The sequence below is a fragment of the Labrus mixtus genome, chromosome 23, assembly GCF_963584025.1.
Source record: "Labrus mixtus chromosome 23, fLabMix1.1, whole genome shotgun sequence".
Lineage (NCBI taxonomy): Eukaryota > Metazoa > Chordata > Actinopteri > Labriformes > Labridae > Labrus > Labrus mixtus.
The window spans coordinates 8,337,369-8,348,945 of NC_083634.1; the positions used below are offsets into that span (position 1 = coordinate 8,337,369).

At 41.2% G+C, this 11,577-nt stretch overlaps 1 non-coding gene across 1 annotated transcript; it reads right to left on the reverse strand.

The window, feature by feature from the left end:
- Window positions 1-1,940: 1,940 nt before the first annotated feature.
- trnas-uga (transfer RNA serine (anticodon UGA)) lies at window positions 1,941-2,022 on the reverse strand. Its single transcript has one exon. It is a non-coding gene; the product is annotated as a tRNA-Ser (tRNA).
- Between the last annotated feature and the right edge of the window lie 9,555 nt (window positions 2,023-11,577).

Genomic DNA, 11,577 nt, shown 5'->3' on the forward strand with positions numbered 1-11,577 from the left:
AAGTACATTAGGGTTACATTTTTTGCCTTAATTATCATATTAACTTTCACATTCTCTGGTGTTGCTGTGGCAGAACTGTGCAGTGAAAAGTCACACATTTCAAAGTCATTTTTTTATATTTAGGTGTTTTAGTTATCAGTTCTCTGATGGAAATGGACTCAACAGCTGATATGAAGCACGCCGCCAACAATATTCTTGTTTCTACTAGCACTGACATCATGTCAGTGTTTTCCATCACTTTAGTTCATCCCCACAAATCTGCATTATTACTGTATTTCCCACCAGCCCAGGATGCTTAGCACCAATTAAAGAATAATGGCGTGCCGAACCTCATGGGACATGGATGCTAGCTAGCTCACCAGCAAAGTGCTAAGGGAAAAAGCATCAATGTGATTTAGTAGCTCCCTACATGGGAAGTGTGCTAGTTTGACCTCTTGAACACTTCCTAGCATGACGTTAAAATGATTTATCAAAGCCCATCTATCTCAGCAAAACTACAACCATCACCTCTTACTCAAGAGTAGCTCTGAACTAACCACTTATTAGCACCTCAGAATAGTGGCAACAAAAAAAAAGGCTACCTTCAATTGTTTTTAATAATTACTTGCCTCTGACAGTATGTGATACATTGTGTTTCCACATGTGAGTGATTTTTGCCTGTTTTAAATATTTAACACCTCATTATCACCTTGATTTTTCATTGGCTTACACCAGACTGCTCTATTCATTACCTGAATGAAGGTATAAATCTGTACTGTGGCATTTGGCTCTTAAAAACATAAAAACAAATCTGTAAAACTTTTTAATGTTTCCAATGGAAGGTGCTTCAAAGAGTTGTTGATGGATCTATTAGGCTAAAGGCCCAATCATTCCCTCTAAGAGATATGAATAGTTAACCAGTACATAGGTCATTATGCTTAAATGTTTGTTCTTATTTATAGAGTTCTGTCTGCGTGCGTCCTGGCATTAGCATCTCTTTTGTCATGCTGCTGTCTCCATGGCTCTCTCTCTCTCTCCCTGTCTTTCACTCGCCCCCTGGCTCCATGCAGCTCTTTCAGGGGAGAGGAATCAGCTCAAGTTAAGACCTCACAGTTATGATGAAAAGGGTAATCATAGCGTCACTGTGTGCAGCTAGATGGGCGCTTTTCAAATTCGAGAGTTACAGCTGACACCCCTGACAGGCCAGGTCAGAATGCTACAGTAGACGGGAGGGGGAGAGAGGGAGGATAAGAGAGGGGAGGAGAGGAGGGAAATGGAGTGGAGAGGATAGGATAGGGGAGAGGAGAGTATAGAAAGAGAGACGGCTAAGAGGAGAGTACAGCACTTTGAAATAACCTTTTCGTACAAACACTACAACAAAACACATCTGAAAATTTCAGATTCGTAGGGGCCATATTTGTTATTATGCATCAAAGATCTCAAGAGAGGGTCCTTGTACAAGCTAAGAGAAGCTAAAGTATACCATTAAGGGTTATGTTCCTTGTTTGCGCCCCAGTATATCACCTACATTGAATAAATGAAACGCATAAAAGGTCAAGTCAAAACAGAAAATGAGATAAAGAAAATACTTCAGATTCTTGTTTGTTAGAAGCCTTGGAATTGCTCCCTATGCTTAAGATTTAATATTTAAGATTTACTTTTATTGATCCCCGCAAGGGGAAATTTCAGTTTTTACACTCTATAGTCATGAACACACACATAGGCTGAAATATACACACACATGCAGAAACAGGATCCTATGGACATGCACTAATGGAGAGAAGCCAGAGTGACGGAGCTGCCCACAGTGGGCGCTCCTGAGCTGGTGGTGGGGAGGGGGTTTGGTGCCTTGCTCAGGGGCACCTCGACAGTGATCAGGCACCTCTCCAGCTACCAGACCAACTTCCATATTTGGTCCGCACCGGGACTTGAACCGGCGAGCCGGTCCCCACAAAAGGTATCGCTGCGAGCAGGGTTCGAACCTGCGCGGGAAGATCCCATTGGATTTCAAGTCCAACGCCTTAACCACTCGGCCATCGCAGCCAGGTAATGGTGTTGCTTATGCGCAAACAAGCTTTAACTGGAGATGCTAGCGCTACTTAGTCACACTATTTCCGAAAAGTTCTGTCTTTTTTCAGTATGAGAATAAAATAATTGTTAACCCAATTTAAGAGGCAGGAACGCTCTTAAGAGGCCAAAATGCAAATTTGTACAGTATGCTAACTTACAGTTAGCTAACAGCTAAGGCTCCAAGCTAGCTTTGCCTTTATAACGGGTGACTGAAATCAAACTATTCGGAAATATGTCAAATGCATTTACTGATCAATTTATGTGTTTTGTTTAGGTTAAATCTGTTTCTTTTTCTTTTCATCAATGGCACAGATAAGTGAGAGAACTTCTACAAAATAATCAGCTTGGATTCACTTTTTAATGGGAGCTATATGAAGATAAAGATTTTTATGGAAAAGACGGCATTGTTAAGTTACAGAATGTATAAGGTTAAAGCAGAACTGATAAACATCCATTTGTCGAACAATAAGGTAGACAAAGGAGGTTATTTTTTTAATCTTGCTGTATGCTTAGACGCTTAATTCAAATTTAATTGTAAAAATGTGAGCAAATTACTTCCCCTCTTTAAATGAACCAAAACCTGCAGTAAATAATAATGAATACAACTTTGATTTTTTTTTTTTCTGGGGAAAAAAAGCCATCATTGATATTGAGGACCTAAGCCTTGTGTTTCCAGCTGTTAAATGTTTAAATGTATTCTATAGAAAAAGCTCCAATGTCCACACAGCCAGACTCGATCTTAATGGATACAGCGCATGTTAATTATTGTGAATTTGTACACCACAGTTAATGCTTTCTAAACGTTGTCCTGAGTTGCTTCGTCCTCTCTCATCAATAATGGCATGGTGTTTCAGTGGCTGGGGGAAAAAAAAGTGATGTCACATCAGAGGGGCCCCCTCGGTCTCCAGGTGACAGAGCAAAAGGGACGGGTCATTGGGCAGCACCCGGGGAGAGTTTCAGCGAGCAGAGTACAGGACAAAATGCTATCAGCTCTCTCTAGCGTACGCTGATGGCATTAGACATGGATGGGCAAATCTCACGGCGCCAAAGGTACACGGGGGACGGCGCTTTTTCCACCTGTGTGAATATTTGTGAATGTGTGTGTGTGTGTGTGTGAGAGAGAGTCTATGCGGGAATGCACATGTGCCCACACAGCTGGGGTGAGACGGCCTGCCGTGGACTGAATTTTCCCTTGGACAGCACATCATTTCAGCACACTGCGATACTTTGTTCTGTCAACATCTTTGCCACTGAAGCTGAGCAAACAGATTGAAAATAATACGAGTGCCTGCTATTTGCTGCTCTAGTAGCTGCACAAAAGAGCCCCCATTTTTTCCCTCTCACATAGATCCACAGTGAGCTGTGTTAAAATGTCGGTTTTATATACATTTGAAAAATATAGCTCTCAACCAGAAGGTCGGAGGGTTCAATCCCCAGCTCATGCAGCCACATGTCCGATGTGTCCTTGGGCAAGACACTTAAACAATAGTTGCTCCTGCTGCTTCAGCGGCGGTGCATGAACGTGGGTGTGAATGTGTAGGTGTGACCTGCGGTGTAAAAGCACTTTGAGTAGTAAGAAGACAAGCTCAAGTCCATTTACAGTTTCATTGATGCAGCATTAAAAACCCTGCAAGAACAGGTTTTTCGAAAGAGTCCTCGAACAGTTGTAATGACACTAGTTGGTACTTCAGAGGACAAAATGTACTTTTCTTAAAATTGCCTCGTTAAAAACGGCTTCTGATTGTCCTCATTTGTTTCATATGAAGTCAGTTAGTTTTGTTTTAGCATAGTTTACCTTTATGTTGAATGCTTTACAGTTCTTTACCTTGACTTTATGGTATTATTAGATGACTTTCGTTTTACTGCTGAATTTCACCAGATGCGTGTTTGGTCTGTCGCTCTGCCACAGCAGTGTAGTAAATTATTATTTTTTTTTAACTTTAGTCAGTGTGTGTGTGCCCTCCGTAGCAGATACGCAAGGCTTCTATATATGCCACATGCTGTAGACGACCCATCTATTTACCACAGAGCAGACCATCGGGACATGAAGTCAGACATCGAAACAAAATGAACACATCTGATTTATTTTAAGAATGAAACACTCGGTTTTGACGGTTCAGAACAAAGACCTCATGTGTGTTTGTTGATGGGTTCGTAAGGGTTTTATACGGTTTTACACCACATACATCATAATATCTCGCGCTGTTGCTCGTGATACTGTAATTACAGCGCGAACCTCTTTGGTCTCGGGACTCCAGCTGTCTGGCTGTGCTGCACCATGCTGCGCTTTAAGAACGCAGCCTGTGGGTGTTGACTGACAAGAGAGAACAGGACTGGAGTTGAGCTGACATGCAATGCACTGGTATCTAGTAGAAGTCCTCGGTTAGACACAAGTCATGTAAAATGTCTTTATTTCTACTTAATTTGTATTATTGGTTAATTGGCGGTTTTTAGTAGTCGTTGAATAAGTATAACAGTACTGCAGTGTGCACAAACTTTCCCCTTCTATGCAGGATTTAAGAGGTTAAGAACATTACACAACGTTGCCTCTGACCTCAAATGCCATGAGTGACAGCACAGCAGTACATAAAGAAACGACGCTCAGTATTGACTAATGAATAAACCACTGTGTGCATACGACTCGGCTCCCTTTCCAACAGCGCTGTTTGCTATTCATCTTGGGGGTAAAGACAATAACGCAAATGACTACTGAATATGCATGCATCTCTGAAGAAAAAAAGAAAAAGAAAAAAGAAATGCAGCGAGATGAGTTTTCCGTGTCAAAGCTTGAGGTTTGCACTGATTAAAATGTGTGCGATTCCCAGTAGGATGTATTGTAATTATTTGTTTGTAAGGATAAGTCATAAACCTACAAGAAATTAAATCCTTACTAATGAAGAAAAATCGCTGCACAACAATTCATTAAAAAAATGCAGTTAACTTATTTAATTTTTTTTCTTCTCTTGAGACATCAGAACAATATTGATCGTAATATTCTCAACTTCAGCCTCATAAGAATAACGCCTATTCTTCACTTATTACTTCCAAACTGAGGCACGCATTTTGAGTCGAAACATGCAATACTTAATAAGTTACGCCTCTACACTTTTTTCTGCTTACTTCCCACAATTCAATGCAAATCCAAGAGTCTGCAATATGCAATCCCCTCTAAATTACACCTGCCAGTGCCAAGAAATGTCTACCTAGGAAAAGTGTGTGCACAGCAATGAATATCCTCCCTTCCCTCCATTTTTTTTTTTTCTTTACTCTTTGAGTATTTTTTTTTTTTTCCTCCTGAAGCACAGATGTGAGTTTTTGGCAGCGGCACTCTTCACTGCATCTGCCTGTACCTCAGTGCTCAAGGATTAACTGGGACAACTGAGAATAATTAACCATGCAAAAACCCACCCTGACTCCTCATCCACCTGCCTAACAGGATAGATAAATAAATTGATGACCCTGGCTCGCATTAATATTCAAGCCTCTCCTCCTGGCAACTGTAAACACTTTTTTCCCTCTCTGTTTTCAAAGGCTTGCCTCTTGTCTGCCGAATACCACTCATCTACTCTCACCGTCTATACTCGATGTGTAGGTGGAAAGCGTCAATGGGAAACCTGTGCGCCTGCAAATGGTATGTTACCAACTCCCATCCCCTCCGCCTCCCTGGCACCCTACTCTTGCTTTCTCCAAACATGAGCTCAGAGATGAAACAGGCGAAGTGCTGACGGAAAGAAGATCTAATTTGCAGAGTGACAAGAAATCCTGGCTCACTCACAACCCGTTTCCATCGATCAGTGTCGGATGAAGCCCGGCAAAAAAAAAAAAAAAAGGAAAAAAAACCTGACCAGCGCATACGAATGATTGGATACAGCCTGTTGAGATGGAAAGATCTGTTCCAGCTTGAGAGGATACCAGAAAAAGACCCACAAAGGAATCTCACAGTGCTCTGAATTTTTTTTTTTTTTACGTTTGAACACTTGTATGTGCAATCAATAGGAGTACATTGAAAGATTTATTTGTAGGAAAAAAGGGTGGGGAAAACACTCATTGATTGGCTGAACGTGAGACATCAAGGGTGTAGAGTTTTTCTTTTTTTGCCACGAGGAGGATGTTGTTAAGAGGATGAGAGATTTCACCATATTCTTGGTGCAAATGGGATCACTAGAACTACAGTTCATACACATTTGTGGAAGCCGGCGTTAAATGGCGGGGTAATGGGATCGTGTTCAAGGTATTAGATGTCATTTAAGTTCACCTCTTACGCTGTTTATGGATGTGTGAAATAAAAGAACGGGCCAGTGGACAGGGAGCTTTTTTTTTTCTTCCCTTTACCAAAAGGTCACTCAATCGATTGGAAGAAAGTGAGTGTCCAACCGTGACAAAGTGTCCTTGAGTAAGACACCTATATCTTCTCCAGGAGAGGCTCACTGGTTCCAATGATCACAAAAAACTCAACTGAGACACTTTAAATTCAGGCAGAGGGGTGGACTTGAGTCAGGCTCGAGTTACAGATTTGCTGCCTTTGGACTCAACTTGACAATATCATAAAGGACTTACAACTTGACATGGACTTGGGATTTGAATGTGTGCATGTAATTTAAGGGTCCTATTATTACCCCGATAAGTAAAACACAAAATCAAGTAATGTGTCCATGAGAAACAACTGTAACACACAGAATATCGTTGAATGTGCCTAAATGTTTGTGTGATTTAAAAACAAATCTTGTTTTTTCCTACTAATCTAAGTGGTTAATATATATAAACATATTGTTGAATTGCTAATATGTCTTGTTTCTTCAGACTTCAATCATCCAATCCACTAAACTAAACCAAAAAAGAGTCGACAGCAGAATAAGCTGTTTGGCATTGGATTTGGCAAGATTTGCCAAGTTTTTCATGGGCGCAACCCACATACTCAGCTCTGCTGCTCATCCCACAAATGCATGTTTCTTACAAATGTGGTACCATTTATAAGGGAAATAATCAGGCTTTCCAATGGTATATGATTTATTGCTAAGAAGCATTGTTACGACAAAGAAATAATCTACCAAACACAAATTTCCTTACTTTTTGTGCAATGTCTATATAGTCAGTTTTTAGGTGTTTGGTGTACCTGCAGAGATTTTCCTCCTGCTCCTTAGCTGTGCGCATGTGTCAGAGCGCCATGTTGGCCACACACACACACACACACACACACACACACACACACACACACACACACACACACACACACACACACACACACACACACACACACACACACACACACACATACAAAGGAACGCCAGCCATCACCTGCATCCGTTTACTTTTAGTGCATCAGAACACAGTCCGTGATCTGTGAGGGCGCATGTGAACAATGACTTGTCCCACCTCTGCACATAGGGAGGGTCAAGACTGTACTTACTGACACAATATAAATCCAGCATTGGGCATGTTCTTGGCCACATTGGCAGCGAAAAATGTACTTTTATTACAGTGGCAAGGAAAAATATCCTTTTAACGGGCAGATTCGTTGCGCAGTACCAGATTCATTGGTGTATAGCCATCTGGGGCGACCATTAAAGCTCCTGTGAGGAGTTTGTAATTGTTCATGAAACGCACCGAAATGTATACTGATGTCTCTCTATGACCTACAAAGCGAACCAAACTATCAGCAGGAAGATTGATTTCATCAGTAGTCATCTTCATGTTTGAAATTGCTGCCGCAGGGTAGGTGATTAACGGCATGATTCTGAAACAGCCTTTTAAAAAAAAATAGCAAATAGCAAAGTTTCTCAATGAGTGATACATTTAGCTTTTTAAAGAAAACAGGAGGACATTTTTTCGTTATATATTTTTGAACCCACGAATCCTTACAGTACAAGTTATCGATGTGTTGGATCCTAGTCTGTTTTTCTGCGTCTTTTCCCTCTCTTTTGTGTTTTCTTTTTTGTCCTGTTTCTGTGTGTGTGTGTGTGTGTGTTCAGTGAGACTGGTGTGGATCATCACACCTTGTCACCATTAGGGCCTGCACACCTTCCGCTCATCTGCAATCAAGCTACCTACACACTCCACGGTATAAAAGCTGCCTCACTCACACTGGTCACCAGATCAGCCCTCTACCCATCGTGTTATTCAAAGCAGGCGTCTATTGTAAGCATCTTTGAAAACTTCTGTTTGACTATATTAATCTTCTGATTTCAGTCCAGATTTATGTGCTATAAGATGCCCAGCATCCAAGCCCTTACTTCTGCAACTCTGCTTCTAACTCTGAAGACTTAAAACACCAGAATCCCTCTCACAAAACATGAAACTCCCAGCCAGTATCCAAAATAACAGACATTGTACAAAATAACTTCCCAACCTCTCTCCAAAAGTGTTTGTGTTCGTATTGTGGGTCTGTCTGCATTCTTCATAACAATCTGATAACACCTTTAATATAGAGCAGGTCCATACTATATCTGTCTCATATAACATCTATGGTGAATTTGACCAATGGACCCTACCAAAATTGCTCTGCTGACCTTCTTCTGCTTCAAGTCCTGCAGGTTTACCCAACCTGGGAAAATCAGGATTCAGTGTTTTTGCTCCAGAAATGTGGAATCATTTACAACTGTTATGTGCATGTTTGACATTGTTTCATGTCTTTCGAGGCACTACCTGACCGCCATACACTCCTCACCTACTGATCTGCTGCACCTGTGGGTTTCCTACAAAACTCCAAGTCAAGCGCCGCCCCCCTCTCTCAATCTGCAGCCAGTACCAGAAGCATGACCTCAGCCACCACATGTTTAACCTGGTTAGGAATAAAGATCATTTCTTGCTGGTCATATGTGTTTGACTCCTTTTATGTTGCTTCCCCTGAGCCAGGGTCGTAACACAACACACTCAAGCCAATGACAATGATGTCAAAGCACTTCACCACAGTGTGCAATTGTCGCAATCTAGGTTCATTTTTGAATCTCGACATCATTGTAAATGAGCGAAAACCTCCACGATCATCAAGGCTTGAAATAAAGTTTGACATGAAATGACGTAAAATGTATGTAAGTATTTAGTGTCATTATTAATCCACCTGTGACCAAGTACTTGGTAACAGAAGCAAAGGGGGGAAAAATCAGGCAGAAACCTCCTGAAAGAACCGGACTAATTGGTGGAAAGCCATCTCCAGTGACTATAAATTAATGGCTTTAATTTGAGGGCTACATAAGGAATCGTCAGAGAACACAGTGTGCAAGAAATGTCACCTAAGGGGCCTCGGGGAAGGGAAAGCATTAGGTGCTGGTGAGGCCGGGCGCATTATAATGCTATTTTCAAATGACAGAATAATATGTTATGGATCATTTGACTCCTCTCTCATCCTCTCCCTCTCCCTCCTTCCCGTTTACTGCAGCTCTTTGAGACTAAGGTGCATGGTGCCACTGTTGCGGGGTGAACAACGGTGCCTCGTCTCTGGCTACAGTCAAATATCAGGGTAATAGTGGGGAGAGAGGGGCGGGGGGATATGGAAAGCTCCAGCCTATAAAAGTGGCCATCTATGGGGTATATTCTTCCTCTCCCTGAAGCTGCCGGGTCTTTAAAGAGTCATCTCCCCCTTTTTTCTCTGTGGCTGGGAGCTAAAGAAGTGGTATTACAGAAGCTCAAGGGGGCTCTGTCACATGATTCAGTGGGCCATTGTGGGGGGAAAAAAGGTGCTCAGGGAGTGGAACACACTATCACATGAGAAAATTGCAGCAAAGTGTGAGGAGATGTGTGTTATATTCGACAAATAAATAAAAAAAATTTAAAAAAGGGTGGGCGGGAGGTCATTTGCGAGAGTGGGAACAGGTTAGCAGGCAAAAAAAAAAAATCGTTGCATGAGTGCGCGCTGTAAGTGAGAAACGGGGGAGAAAAAAAGGAAGAATGTGGGCTTGTGGCTCGCTGCTGTTTTCCCTGCCATTTGCCTGAGGTATTGCTACACTGACCTTTCCATCTTGTTTTTAATTAGTACTTCTGCTCAGATGAAAATAGAAGCCGATTTACAGTTGAATAAAAGATAAAATAAAAGCATGTGCCTGATGTTCTTTCACTTTATTTATTCCCTCTCTGTTGTTACATTTAGTTTTTTTTTGACAGCCTCGTAACTGTCTTGTCTACACATTTTTGGAGGCGGCAAAAGAAAGAGAGCGGAGCATAAAAAATTCAGACAGACTGGGAGAAGAAAGTGAGAGGCAGAACTGATGTAGCAGAGGGGAGGGGGGGGGAGAATAAGAACAGAGGGGAAATCTGCTTTAGTAATGCAAGAAATGATTAATATCAAAAGAGAGAGGAGCGTTTACCGTGTCATGAATGGCACCCTGGCACGTCTAGGATCTACTGTTCGGCAGATGCCCAGGGCTGTGATTACTCATGTCGTCGCTGCATTTGAGCTACGTCTGTTAGCTTCGATAAATAATATACAAACTTGGCATCTTTTGCTCGAGATACCATAGCACATAATTGACACATTCTCCATCCCCTCCTTTATCCTTACTTATTTGCTCGCTGGCATTTCTTCCAAATCACAGCAAATGCATAAAACACTCAAACTAATTAATGATTATGGAATACTGTCGGGGAATGAGAAGTATATAGATGGTGTAGGAGTGCTAAAACCCATTTAATTTCCTTTAGAGGTGGAAATTAATTAGGAGAAAACCCCAGCCAAAAAAGAAAAGGAGCAAATTTATAGAAGGAGGACATCAGACAAGTCATCGTTCACTCATCAGGGTGCGACCAACGCTGGCGTGTACAGGAAGTCTTCCAAAGGTGGGGTGACACGTACATTTTTCAGGAGGGCTGTTTTCAATTGACCTCGACATTAATCATGTCATCCCCCAATGAGCATGCTGGGAACACACTTTTTAAATCTTGGGAACATAACAATCGAAGTCAATGTAATCTCAATCTTTTTACAAGTGAAATTTAATTTAAAAAATGTCTTGCATAAACATGAACACAAAAAGTTAACAAATCCAAAGTATTCTTCATTTTTCTGATGAATCTTTCTGTTTAAACTACATCTTTTTGTCGAAGGTAATTTCTTGTTTCCGAAAATGTCCTGTGTGATATTTTTACTGTTGCATATATCGATTTAATTCCAATGGTTTGCCACTAAATCCTTGTTTTTACCAAACATTATGTAGGTTGTTAGTCCCCAGGGAGAAACAATACAGATGTTCCCCTTTCTTGTTTTTTTATCAGGTTTTTTAAGTTCTTTTGGTAATTTTTCAGGAGGGTGTGACTTTATAATTAAACAGTTTTACTTCCCAGCCAGACAAATATTTGTAATCTCTGTTTACTCTCTGATGTACGTCGCTTTGGATAAAAGTGTCTGCCAAGTGAATTGTAGAATTGTAGAATTGTAATCTAAGAGGGATGAATAAAGTAGTTGACCAGGCACGGGCTAGGTTAGGTGACGCTGAAGTTGAGAGCTGCAATTTATTGGTACTTGGAACATTTCTTTGCTACTCTGTATGCGGAAACAAAAAGGATAATACAGTATGACTTTAGATTCTTTTTAAATCA